The sequence below is a fragment of the Macaca nemestrina genome, chromosome 8, assembly GCF_043159975.1.
Source record: "Macaca nemestrina isolate mMacNem1 chromosome 8, mMacNem.hap1, whole genome shotgun sequence".
Taxonomy (NCBI): domain Eukaryota; kingdom Metazoa; phylum Chordata; class Mammalia; order Primates; family Cercopithecidae; genus Macaca; species Macaca nemestrina.
In genome coordinates, this window is record NC_092132.1 from 116,891,917 (window position 1) to 116,905,533 (window position 13,617).

General features: G+C 41.9%; 1 long non-coding RNA gene across 2 annotated transcripts in view; it reads left to right on the forward strand.

Annotated features, from left to right (window-relative positions):
* Positions 1 to 13,617, forward strand: part of LOC105476588 (uncharacterized) — a 175,457-nt gene that overhangs the window by 144,117 nt on the left and 17,723 nt on the right. For both annotated transcript variants that reach the window (XR_011607099.1, XR_011607100.1), the window contains one exon: positions 10,639 to 10,857. This is a non-coding gene — a long non-coding RNA (uncharacterized lncRNA). The remainder of the gene's footprint in view (positions 1 to 10,638; positions 10,858 to 13,617) is intronic.

Sequence of the window (13,617 nt, forward strand, 5' to 3'; positions counted from 1 at the left end):
CCTCAATCTTCCCCAACCATGGGGGTGTGATCTCGAAGACCCAGTTAGGAAAAGCTATCTTAATGTAACTCAAGAACTCACACAACTTACATAAATCTACACACACACTGCAAAAGATGTTTTTATGCCTTGCCACACTCTTTGTCATAGTATTCTATAAAGGGAGCTCTGTCATTTCTTAGGGTCAAGGACACTGAAATGGCTTAATTTGGACCAGATTCTCCTAGAGCATTAGCTGTTTCCTAAGAGTATCTTAAGATAGCTTGGAGCTGTATTGACTTTTTAGATCTAAGGGACCTAAACGACCCATTTAACTTTGAACCTTTAATATAACAGATTCAAGATCAGAATCCTCTTTGACTTTATAGACCATCAGTGGAGCTCAATGGTGACCTACCTTAAATGTTCCTGTTAGGTCCAATGAACAGGCGAGGGAATGAGAGAAAGAAAAATATGGAAAGTGACAGTTGGAAAGACAAAGAAAAAAAGGGAAATAATAGAAATAAATTACTAGCACTTAATAAAGTGCAAATATGTATTCTTATTCTGGATCTTATTCTGATAAATAAGTAAAGACCTAATTATAAGAAGTGAGAAAAGCACAATAATAGGCAAAAACAGAGGTTTGAGGGGTAGGGCACTGGGTGATGGCCAAAGATGATTTCCTGGAGTTGTCATATTAGTTGCATCTCAAAAAAAAGTATAAAGAAGAGCAGAAGAGCCTCCAGGCTGGTGGTGGGCATGGGCAAAGGTGAAAAGCCATGAGAGCAGGAGGAGGTGAGATCCTCATTCTGTGTGGGATCCTCATTCTGTGTGGGATCCACATCTGGATGACCTCCCATGTCCATGCCTGTTCTCTTTGTTATACTCTTTTGGTAGAGATCATTTGTGGCCCACCTAACATCTGTTCTTGTCTTCCTCTGTAATAACAGGTCCTCACGTTTTACAAGGCACTTTTGTTGTCTCTCTTGCAGCCATGTGTGGTCTTGTTACTAAGTGTTAGCCAGTGAGATGTAAGTGGAAATATTGTGTGGGCCTTCTGGGCAGGCTTCTTGAAGGGAGGTGGCTCAGCTTGGAGACACTCTTCTTGTCTTGCTGCCTCTTCTCCTCCTGGCCTAGAATACAGATGTGATGGCTCGAGCTCCACAGCTGTGCTGGATCCTGAGATGGCCTGGAGAGTGGACATCATTAGCTAGGATATGGAAGTAGAATTATTGAGTCTTCTGTTTTGCTGAACATGGTATACAAGTTGAGGCAGAGCTGAATTTCTTGGGAGGACAGGGTTTTAAAGGCTATGTAAAGGCAGGATAGACAGAGAAACAGAAAACTCTTAGAAAACAGTGTGGGGCTATCTACTGTTACCCCAGAATGTCCCTTGGAGGTCTCATGAGGAGGTTAATAGAATAACACATTCAAGAAAAACAGATCTTTTCTTGGGGATATGCGCTAGGTGGAGGAGATTGTGAATGAAGAAAGAAAAAGTAAGAAAATTAAGTCAAAAAGCAAGTTTCTGTAAAACACAGAGCTGGGATAATTTGAACCCAGAACCCAAATCTAACCCCAAAACCTCTTGCTTTTTCCATAGGATATACAAAAGGAGGCCCATGTTGATTCAGAGGATGAATGAGAGGTGAGATATCATAGTCACATTAGTGCCTTGAACCTTCCTAAGGGCATCACAGGGACCTAGCTTACTTCCAGAAACAGACTTATCTCTGAGAATGGCTAGCTAATTTGATGGGGCAATTTTTTTAACCTTTTGTTTCAGTAGAAGAGTGTTATACTGCCTGTGTTCAAACAGCTCTTCCCTTAACTTCCCAACCAATTTCTTTGGCCTTGATAGATTCATCCCATGAGTAACTTGGTGAAATCATATACATCCTAAGAATTTGCCTCCAAGCTTCCAAAAGGAGTGAGGGAGTGTTTTGTTGTCAGCTATTCCATTAAAAACTGGTGTGTGTGTGTGTGTGTGTGTGTGTGTGTGTGTGTATGTATGTGTGTGTGTTTTATGTAGTGTGTGATATCTATATGAAAGAGAAAGAATCAAAGGAATGTAAAGTTCTCTTATAAAAGTGGGGAGTCCTGGCCCTGGAGGCCTTCATCCTTGATGTTTACTTCCTGAGAGGCAGGATTTGCTAGCTACCATTTTATCCTGCTAATGCCAGGTTCTGCCAGTCCTGTGACTTTACCTTGCTAGAGAGCCTTGCCAGCTCTTCTTTTTGTTATCATCTTGGTTTATGGAAAAGCCCAACAAGTCAGGGCTGGAGGGCCATCTAGGAGCTACTGGAAACTTGCTTTGCATTCGTTCTTTATTTTTTCTTTTATTTGAGCCTGGTGCTCAAGTGTTGCCTTATTAAGGAAGGCTTCTTTGCCTACCCTGACCTACTAACACTGCTAATGTCCTTTCTTCCATATTTTTCTCCATAGCATGTATCAACTTTTGATATAAAACACATTTGGGCTGGGTGCAGTGACTCACACCTATAATCCCAGCACTTTGGGAGGCTGAGGTGGGTGGATCACCTGAGGTCAGGAGTTCAAGACCAGCCTGGCCAACATGGTGAAACCCTGTCTCTGCTAAAAACACAAAAGTTAGCCAGGTGAAGTGGTGCACACCTGTAATCCCAGCTACCTGGGAGGCTGAGGCAGGACAATCACTTGAATCCAGGAGGTGGAGGTTGCAGTGAGCCAAGATCACCCCACTGCACTCCAGCCTGGGTGACAGAGTGAGATTCTGTCTCCAAAAAAACCCAAAACAAAACAAAACAAAACAAAAAAACAACCCAAAAACAAACAAACAAACAAATAAAAAAACACACATTTGACCTATTTACTTCATTGTCAAGTATCTCTTTACTAGAATGTAAACCCTATAAGGGCAGATTTCATCTGTTTTGTTTACTAATATGACCCTAGTGCCTAGGACAATGATTGACTAAATTTTCATTGAATGCCATGGTCTCCAGCTATCTATTGGCAAAAGGTATTGGTTTATGGATAATCTGGTCATTAGGACCATATGGACATCTAGAGTTGGCAGAGAATAATTCCTACTTTCTCCTTGGAGTGGGCCATGGTAAGAATTTTTAGATCTTCCTCCATCTCAAGTTCACACTCGCCTTCTTTTCAGCTCCCACCAATTTGGTGTTTTAGGACAACAGCCTCTTCCCACCATGTTCTGCGTAAACTCTTGCTGTCTTATCAGGAACCTCTTTATGAGGTTCCAGCAGAGAAGATAACCTTATAACCTCTATAAAGCAACATCACCGAGCATGTGGGCGAGTGAGAAGAACTCCGGAGTGTCAAGACACTTAGATTGCAGTTTTGACCATGCGGAGACCTAACTGTGGGCCTCGAGTACCTAATTCAACCCAGTACATCTTTGCCATTCACAGATTTACTGTTTGTGAACAACTTTGAAGGTCCATAGTGTGTGATATAATCTGTCATTTGTGTTGAGGTTTGAATTTGAGCTGCCTTGAGTCTTGGATACACATTTCTTAATGAGAACTATATGGCTAAAACGTAGCAGGAACCAATTTGAACAGGCTTAAGAAGAAAAATGGCTTAAGTAGGAAAGGTGTGCATGGATATAACTGAGAGACTCAAGATCCAGATTCTCAGGGTCTGTTCATGAGAATTTAGAATTCTTCTCATGCCATCGCTTCTTCAGTGGGTGTTTGAGTGCATTTATGACTTCAGTGCTAGCTAAGAGGTAGTCAGAGATAAACAGAAGCTTAGACACTGTCTTTGTTCTCAAGGAGTTTATTGGGTAGTTGAGGGACAAGACTCTCCCTCTCCCTCTACAATGAACACCAAGAGTGTGTAGCTGAGTTCACTAGTCCTGGGACTATTTCACATCATTGTGACCTACCTGTGCCCTGAGGTAAACTCAGGTATTCTTCATCCAAGAGAGAATAATGTTTTATTATTATTTTTCTTTCTAGGAACTATAGAGTTTGCTTCGTAGATCAAAGGAAAGATGAGGGGAACAGAATGAATAAAATACTGGAAATATGAGTGAGTGAATCTAGTAGTGGAAATGCAGAGCAAAGAAATGACAACAGAGAATTCCCACAAGAGGGAAAGTTCCATGCTGGGAAGAAGTGAGCAAGAAGGTGTGCCCAGCTTTGGGAGGACTTAAAATGCCAGACCCCTGAGTTTAAGCTTCATAGGGCAACATGGAACTACTGCAGATATTTTTTAAAATTTAAAATATTCTAATGAAATATTTCATTTATACAAACATACCTATATATGTGAATATAACAAATGAAGAATAAAATAAACACCGGTGTGCTCTCTATTCCACTTAAGAATTAGAACATAGCCAATACTTTTGAATTCCTTTTGTATTCCTCTTCCATATGTTTCCAATTCTGTGTTTCCTATTCCCAAAGAGTGATCATTATTCTGAATTATATATTCATTATTCTCTTGCCTTTGGGTTTAATTTTACTATGTATATATTAAGTTTCATATAATTTTAAATTATATATAGATTAATTTCTCCCTTGTTATTTCAGGCTATTAATTTTACTTTTTCTATGTTTTATTTCTCCCCTACCCTTCTTGCCTTCTTTGGGATTGTTTGTTGTTCATTTTAGTTTCCTTTTACTGGTTTGGAAATTATTCACTCCATTAATATTTATTTAAAGATAAACACTTACATTTTATTATGTGCACTTTAACAGTCTAAAATCTGTTAGTATCTTAACTACAATTTTCTCAAGTACAAGGATCTTGGAATGCTTTATTTTGTATTACCCCCGTCCTCTTCAGCATTGTCCAGTTATTTTGTTTTTAAATACACAAAATAGATATTATTACTTTTGTTTTACTTTGTCAATATTTGTTAGATTTATATATATGTTTCATTTTCATTGTTCAAAGTTTCTTCCTGCATTGCTAACCTTCTGCTAAATTCCTTAGTGAGGATATCTTTGCAATAAACTATTTTATTTTATTTTTTAATCTGATAGGAACTTAAAATCTGGGTTTTCTGGATAGACTGTCCATAGTTGACAGTTACTTTTTCCTGGCACATTAAAGATATTATTCCATTATATTCTGACTTCCATTGTCACAAGTGAGAAGTCTGTGGTTAGTCTAGTTATTGATTTCTGTTTTGCATTTTTATTTTTGGTGATCAATCTTTTGTGTGTTTAAAAATATTTTTATTTTCATTGCTCTTCTGCAGTTTAACTACAAAGTTTATAGGAATGCATTATATTTTATTTATACTACTTTATATAATTCTGTTTTTTTATATGAATGTATATCTTTCACAAATTTTGGAAATTTCTTATTATTTTTCTTTCAGTTATTCCTTTGAATATTGCCTCTATCCCATTCACTATTTCTGTAACTTCAGTTACATATGTGTTATATACATTCTAATTCTATCCTTCATGTTTCTTGACTTCACCTTCCTTCCTGTTTTCTACCACCTACTTCTCTATGCTGAGTTCTACATAACTTGTCAGCTCTCTACCATTTCATAAATTTATTTCTCAAAGGTGTCTAAAATGATGTTAAAACCTTTCTTGGAGTTTTTAATTTCAGTGATTGTATTTTTCATTTTAATTAAAAAATTTATCTTGCCATGTTTTGATACTCTCTGGCACTTTGTCCGTTTTCCCAATTTTATCTCTTTCCTTTAAATAATTTCATAATTAGTTATATTCATTCTCTGATAACCCAGTATTCAAATCTGTTGGTGGGCATAAATTTGATGTTTGCCATTTCTACTGATGCTAGCTTCTGTTAGCTTGTTACTTTTTTCATTTCTTAAATTTTTACTTGGGCTCTTGTTTGATTGAACATAATTTGTGGGATCTGATTTGAGGATTTTGTGGTTTTTATTTTCCCCCTCAAAAAATCTGCTTCTGTTTGAAACTGGGAGCACTATTAAACCAGACAGACTTCAGTTTCTCAGATGGGCTTTTTTTTTTCATAAGAGCAATACAAATTCAGACTCCTGATGCCCCAGTGAGAACAGATCTAGGTTACACATTATAAGGGAAGACGATTTATATATATTTCCATCTAGAGCTACCACAGAGATAGTTTTGCTTTGTTAGAAGGCTGCTTTTTTCAGTTTGCCCTTTCAATGAAGACATATATTTATGTGGAGGCCTTAGTAAGTTTAGCTCCTTGACCTTGCATGAGGCCAAAGCCTGGCCTCCCATTTCCCATTCACATCAAAACCACATTGTATTAGGGACAGGACTGATAGAATAGATATGTATATGAAAGGGAGTTTATTAAGGAGTGTTGACTCACACGATCACAAGGTGAAGCCCCACAATAGGCTCTCTGCAGGCTGAGGAGCAAGGAAGTCAGTCCAAGTCCCAAAACCTCAAAAGTAGGGAAGCTAGCAGTGCAACCTTCAGTTTGTGGCCGAAGGTCTGAAAGCCCCTGGCAAACCACTGGTGTAGGTCCAAGAGTCCAAAAGCTGAAGAGCTTGAAGTCTGATGTTTGAGGTCAGGAGGCATCCAGCACAAAAGAAAGACAGAGGCCAGAAGACTTAGGCAGTCTAGTCTTTCCATGTTCTTCTGCCTGCTTTTATTCTGGCCATTGTGGCAGCTGAGCAGATGGTGCCAACCCAGACTGAGAGTGGGTCTGCCTTTCCCAGTCCACTGACTCAAATGTTAATCTCCTTTGGCATGACTCAAAGTGCTCATGCCAGTAAACTATTTTATTTACTACTTTAGGCATGACTCAAAGTGCTCATGCCTAGCACTTTGGGAGGCCGAGGCGGGCAGATCATGAGGTCAGGAGTTTGAGACTAGCCTGGCCAATATGATGAAACCCCGTCTCTACTAAAAATACAAAAAAATTAGCCGGGCATGGTGGCGTGTGCCTGTAGTCCCAGTTACTCAGGAGGCTGAGGCAGGAGAATTGCTTGAACCTGGGAGGCAGAGGTTGCAGTGAGCTGAGATCGTGCCACAAGCCTGGGTGACAGAGCCAGACTCCATCTCAAATAAATAAATAAATAAACCAAAAAAATTTTTTAAAAAGTAGAATTGTCTTCCTAAGGGATGGAGAAGTGTAATATGTATACACCAGTTCGCATTTCCTGTTGGTGAGGGGTGTTCTTGATGGTGTTGAATCCCTGGTTATTTCTGGCCTGCCCTGCACAGGAGCTGAGCAGTTTCCAAGGTACTAGAGAAAGCGCTCAGGCAGTGAAACAGAGAGTGTGGGTATACCTCAGAAGCTCTCAGTGTTCCTGGGAGCTGTCCCCTGAGGCTACAGGTAAACTCAACAGTGGACTAAGGACTATGAGGCAAGGTGTCAACAATGTCTGCTATAGACTGGAGTTTGTGTCTTATTTCTGGACCTAATTACACTTATGCAAACACTACAAAATGATAGGGACTATGGTGATTAATACGAGAATAGTATAGAACAGAAGTTGGCCTATAACAACCCCAGGGCCAAATCCAGCCTGCCACCTCTTTTTGCGAATAAAGCTTTATTAGACTATAGCCACACACATTCATTTATATCTATGGCTGCTATTATACTGCAACACCTGACTGAGTAGTTGCAACAGAGACTGTAATATTTGTAGTACGGACACAAAGCCTAAAATATTTACTATCTGTTTGCCATCCCCTGATTTAGAACAACTGATCAGGGAGGACCCTATTGTTGAGGAGACAAATTTGGGAACTGCTGTAGATTTCCAAATCTGAGATGAGAAGAGCCATGACTGAGGTCTATACCTACGACCTAGTCTACATCTACACCTATTTTTTTGAATTTAGGGAATTATGGTGAAGGAATTTGAAAACACAATGGCAAGGTCTTGAGTCTGAGAGACCGTGAGAATGGTGGTTTCATTGTTAGACACTAAGAAGTCAGGACATTTTTGTTTGGGGCCGGGAGATGATGAGGGGTTGGGATGGTGAGAAATTTGGTTCAAGAAGAAATCTTGAGTCTTGAGGGCAGTTGAAACATCTAGTTTCTAAGTAAAAATACAGCACTGGGATGGAAGTTGGAACTTCAAGGCAATGATGGGACTTTCCATGGATCTATGTGCCTAGACAGCTTGCTGGAGCACCGGGGGGCTGCAGTCCCATCTGTCTCAAGGATTCTACCATCAAGGCCTGCACCATCCACCATGTGTTTTGGGGAGTGCCAGGTGTAGGGACTCTCTAGAAAGGAAATTCTCTAGTTTAAGCTACTTCACAGTACATAGGCTACCAGATCTGTGACTATGAAATATGAAGTAAACTTTCTTTCCCCCAAGCTCTGTGGCTGGAGAACTTGTCTAACTACACAAGACAGACAAGCAGCCACAAGGACAAAGTGAGGCATCCCAGATGCTCCCTTTGGGCCTGGGGCTCCTCTGTCCTCCCACAACCTGTCTCGCTGTTCATCAGGAGATGCTGTAGTAATGGATTACCCCACGGTGAGGCACCCAGAAAAAGCCCAAAGGATGTGGAAAATCTGGTCAGTTCTCAGATTCACAGCCCACATTTCACAGTCACCATAGTGCAAGTGAATTGGTTAGGTGTTTTTTTTTTTTTTTTTTTTTTTTTTAAATCCAGGGCCTCTAGAAGTAACATAGCTTGTTAGTATGACTAACAAGGCCACAGATGCCAGGACATGGAAGGGACTTTAGAGTAATGCCAAAATTTCAAACTAGTTTTAAAGTGTAATTAAACAAAACAGAGTGGTTTTGTTGCTGTTCATTTATTGACTAGTCAGATATTTTATAAAGAGAGGACACTAGACGGGGAAAAAGACCTGGAAGAGCTGGGCGTGAGTCCTGGTCTCATAACTTACAAACTGTGATCTTAACAAAGTGACTTTAATTTTTTCTGGCTTTATTGTGGTATAATTGACAAGTAAAAATTTTATATATTTATGATAGATAACACGTTGCTTTAATACATGTGTACATAGTAAAATGATTACTGCAATCAAGCTAATTTACATACCTAACATATCATATAGTTATTTTTGTTTTTTGGTGTGAATATTTAAGATCTACCGTCTTAGGGATTTTCAAGTATACACTATATTATTATTAACTATAGTCACAATGTTGTACGATAGATCTCCAGAACTTACTCAACCTGTCTAGCTGAAATTCTCCACCAACATCTCCCCATCCCCTGCCCCCCGTCCCTGGCAGCCACCATTCAAGAAAGTGACTTAGTTTGTTCCTAGTTCCTACTCTATTATTAGGTGGGAGTGGTTGTCATGAGAAGTAAGATAAAACCTATGAAAGGGTTTTGTGAATAGAAAGTATTGTTTAAACTGTAAGCATAAAAAAAGTATGGTGAGGCAGCAGAATAATTAATTGCGCCTAGAGTTCATGCTTACTGAGCACCCAGCTGTGAAGGCAATGGTCAGGTGCTTTCCATTCATTGGTTCGTCTAACCCTTACCTGCACCCATTGGATGCAGATGTTTTTCTATTTTCCTTGTTTTACAGATGAGGAAACTGAAGCTTGGAGGTTTTCAGTAACTTGCTTACAGAGGTGAAACAATGAGACTAAAGGACATATGGCCCCTGAAGCCACACTGGCTGCACAGACAAAGCCCCAAGTTGGCGCTACCTTGGTTTGGTTGCCAAGATCTAGGACCTCAGCCTCAGAAATTTGATTGCTAGTATACACAAGTGTGAACTGGACTTATGGATTAATTTAATCTAAAGCTAACTTATAAGAGACCAATACATGCAATCTAGAATGTCAATTTATGAATTTATAATGAGAAACATCTAATAAGTAGATTGAACCTCCTGTTGACAGATCAGCAGGGTCTTTTCTTCTAGGGAAGCCAAATTATAATCAATAGCTTGCTTGATGGAGATGAAATCAGAGCACACGAATTGGTAAGAGTAGTTAACAATTACAGCCATGATAGTAATAATGACCAACACACAGACCAACTACTAAGTGGCAGGCACAATGATTTATGTGAACTATTGCATCTAATTTCTGTAGTAATCCTAGCAGGTGCTGTTTTGTTCCCATGTTACAGGTGAGTAAACAGAGATACAGCAAGGTCAAGCAATCAAGCAACTTACCCAAGGAGGTGAATGTAATAAGCAGTAGAGCTGGAATTTGACCCCAGGCACTCTGCTCTGCTGAGGGTTGATTTGCTTCCCATAGGCAGCACCACATGCGAAGATTTCAATTCCAGATTCAGAGGGAAAGTCAGGGTGCAGCATACAGCTAGCAGCAGAGAGTAGTTTGTGATAAGGCCCCTATGGGTGGCCAAGCAAGAAGAGGACACGGAAGGCTCATGGAATCACAGAAGTCTGCATTAGGGGATGAGGAAGGCTTGAGATAGGCCTGGAAACATGAGTAGCATTCGGGAAGGTGAGACTCACAGGAAGCAGAGCAAGTGTGGCGAGCCAGAAGGTGGGTGTTGGGATGTGCACAGCACACCTAGAAGAGGTGATCTCTACTGAGCGGCAGAGGGAGGAAGTACTTGGAGAACCTCCAGTCCTCAGGGTGAACCTCAGATGCTGAGTTGGGGTTTTATCCCAGTCTTTGGTAAACATAGATGGTGCCATGTTTGTCTACAGGTCTGAATTGAGTGCCAGCTCTGCACCAGACATCCTAGGAGATGTCGAGGACAGAAATGTGGTTCATGTTCAGTCCCTGCCTTCCAGGTGCTTGCAGCTTGGTCCAGGACGCCAGCGGGACCAGACAGAAGACCACAGCGACACGTGGGGATGGCTGTTCCACAGGCAGAAATGGGCAGCCAGGAGGAAGTCCAGGCAGCCAGCCACCCAGCTCCTTCCACATCGTGGCCCTAGAACGGAGTCTTGAAGAATAAGAAGCCACAGCTTGTCAGGGAATCAGTCTGGAAAAATGTTATGAGGCCAGAGGTAGGTAGGTTTGGGTACCAGCGAAACAGGGAAGGTGTGGCAGCAGGGAGCAGGGTGCTGGGCACAGAGAGAAATGAATGGTGGGGAGGGAAGGAGGTTTCTTAACCACACACCTCAAGCATTTCTGGGCTTCCACAGAGCCAGATAGGGAGGGGCATGCAGATAGGTGAGTCATTGTCTTTGCTCTCTAGCCTGTCAATCTAGGAGTGAATAAGACTAGACTGCAGGTTTTTTTGTGGGAGTAGAACCACATCTTGCTCATTTTAACTTTAATTCTCAGAGAACAGTGAGCAGGTGCCTGGCACATATTAAGTGCTCATCTGTTGTTCATGGAATGAATCAATAAACATAAATAATTTGCATGTAATGCGTAAATGAATAAATGCTAAACAAAGGTGACTATAAAGGAAGCGGTGGTTAGCGCTGACTGTGAGGATCTGAGGGCTCAGGGTCAGCGGGGCGATGGCCCCACTCACGCTGGGGTGCCCCTGGGGAAGGGGTCATCTTTAGTGTTCCCGGCCACTCACCCCTCAACTCTCATCACTTCCTCCCCTCCTCTTTCTGCCCAAGTGGCCTGGGACTGAAAATCAGCCTGGGCAGCACCAGAAGAGCTTTGCAGACGAGATTAAAAGCAAATCAAAGAAGAAAAATTGTGGCTCGGTTTATGTCTTCCTAATTAAAACCCCGCCAGTCTCCCTTCTTTTTCTTCCCAGCTAATGTTACACTAACGAGCTGAGTTTAGTGGCATTTATGTAGATAAAAGTCCCAATGATTGATCTCAATGGCTTGTTAAAATTAGTTTCAGTCCACCATATTGATTTAATTCCATTGCTTGAAAGTGCTAATTAATAATGATAATAAAAGTGTCTTGGCCCATTATTATCAGTGGGCAGGTGGGGGCGGGTGTATGTGGAAGCGGGGGGATCGTTGTTTTTAGTGTCACTTACTCTGGCTAAGGGTGGCCTTTGAAGGCTGACTGCGGGGACAGGAGGCGGGGGTACTGCGGGGCATATAGGGATGGTTCTGTCCCTTTCTCTGGATCTAGTAAGTCCTTATGGAGGTGCTAGGGGCTGCTGGAGGGGAGGGAGTGGTGGCTGCATAGGTGAGCAGTGCACCTGGCTGCCCTCTGAGCCCTCTTGACTCCCTCCAGAGTTTGAGGTGTGGGAGGGGGCACTGCTTGCCTGGGAGACTCTTGAAGGAGGTCAAATCTTTAGACCCTGTTCTAGAGGTGAGGAGGCTAGAGGGAAGGTGTCAGGAGTTCACTGCTTGGGTTCCTGACCAGCAGCAGAAGACGCAGGTCTGGACATCTGAGCTTAAAGGCACAGCCACTCAGACCTAGTGCTGTGGGAAGCCCAGGAGTGGAAGGAGGGATGTGGGGCAAGAAAGCTCGTGGATGAAGAGTCCAATGATGGACAGGGGAGAGGCATGTCTGAGGGCAAAGAAAGGAAGGGCCCACAACAGTTGAGTTGATAAGGGCGAATTAGAGGTTTCTTCAACATTAATTAATTAGTTTAGCTTTCAAGCAGTCTTCGCACCTGAGATAAAGGCTTATGCTCCTGAAAAAGATTCTTGCAGCCACTCCAGGGAATGGAATGTGAGAGTGAGGGGAGGGTGGTGCTGGGAGTGAGAGCAGCACCTGGTAGAGTGAGCAGATATTCCAAGACTGTGGAAAGGGCCCACATAAGAAGCACCTGCGTGGTGGGGGCGGTTAGTGGGAAGAAAGTGGGAGCCAAGAGAAATGTCTCCTGCAATTTGGCTAACTCGCTCCAGCCCAAATTCTCTAGGATTCTTCTATGGACCACCTTTCAGATCTCTTCATCTCTCTCTCTCTCATTCACTTGCACAAAACACAAAGTGCATCATACAGAGGCCCAGTTTCATTAACCACATGTGGTTTGCATTTTAGAGCAGTTGGAGGGCTGTATTCCTTTCTCTATTGAATGTAATGGATTATACGCGGAGAACCAGGAAGGGAGTGGAAAGAGCGTTCGGGTCCTTGGGGAGGGGTGGAGAGCCTGGGACAGCAGAGAAACACACAGGTTGGGGACATGCACGCTTTTGAGGTGAAGGGCCAGGGATACACAGACACAGCCTGCAGAGGCCACACAAGAGCTCAGCAGCCGGACCACCATGAGGGGACCTTAATTCTGAGGCAGGTTCGGATTAGCCCATTGTCACTTATGTGTCCCTGTGAGCTCCTTCCCTGGGCTGGTCTACCAGGCAGGAATAAGCCTTTAAAGGCAGAATTCTGTAGGTTGTGCAGCTGCTAGATTAGGCAATTCTGGGCATCACAGTCTAGAATGAAATGTCCAAAGGCATTCGTCTGATGTATCTATTCCCAGAGGTGTTTTCTATTGAAGAATATTATAAAATCCCCCCCAGCTTCCTCCCAAAAAGATGAATTGAAAACTTACACTATCGAATGCAAACTATATATGATTTGCTTTACAGTTAACTCGAGCATAATTATATGCAGTAATTATACTGTGGAGTTCTGATATTAATTACACTCCATCCTCATTAAGGAATTAACCAAACCATGTGTGGCTGGGGTGAGGAGGAGGAGGGGGTCCTTTTTATTATGATTTACTCTGTATTTTTCTTTTTCCACGTTATGCTATTTTTTTCTCCTGTGTTTTGTGCACGGGATGAACAAGATGTACTTGTTCTTCCAGTGGTTCTGGTTGGGATATGGTGTTCCTTGCATCAGGTCCTCCTTACTAACCACAGAAAGTTGTCTGTCTCTGTTTAAGTAAATCC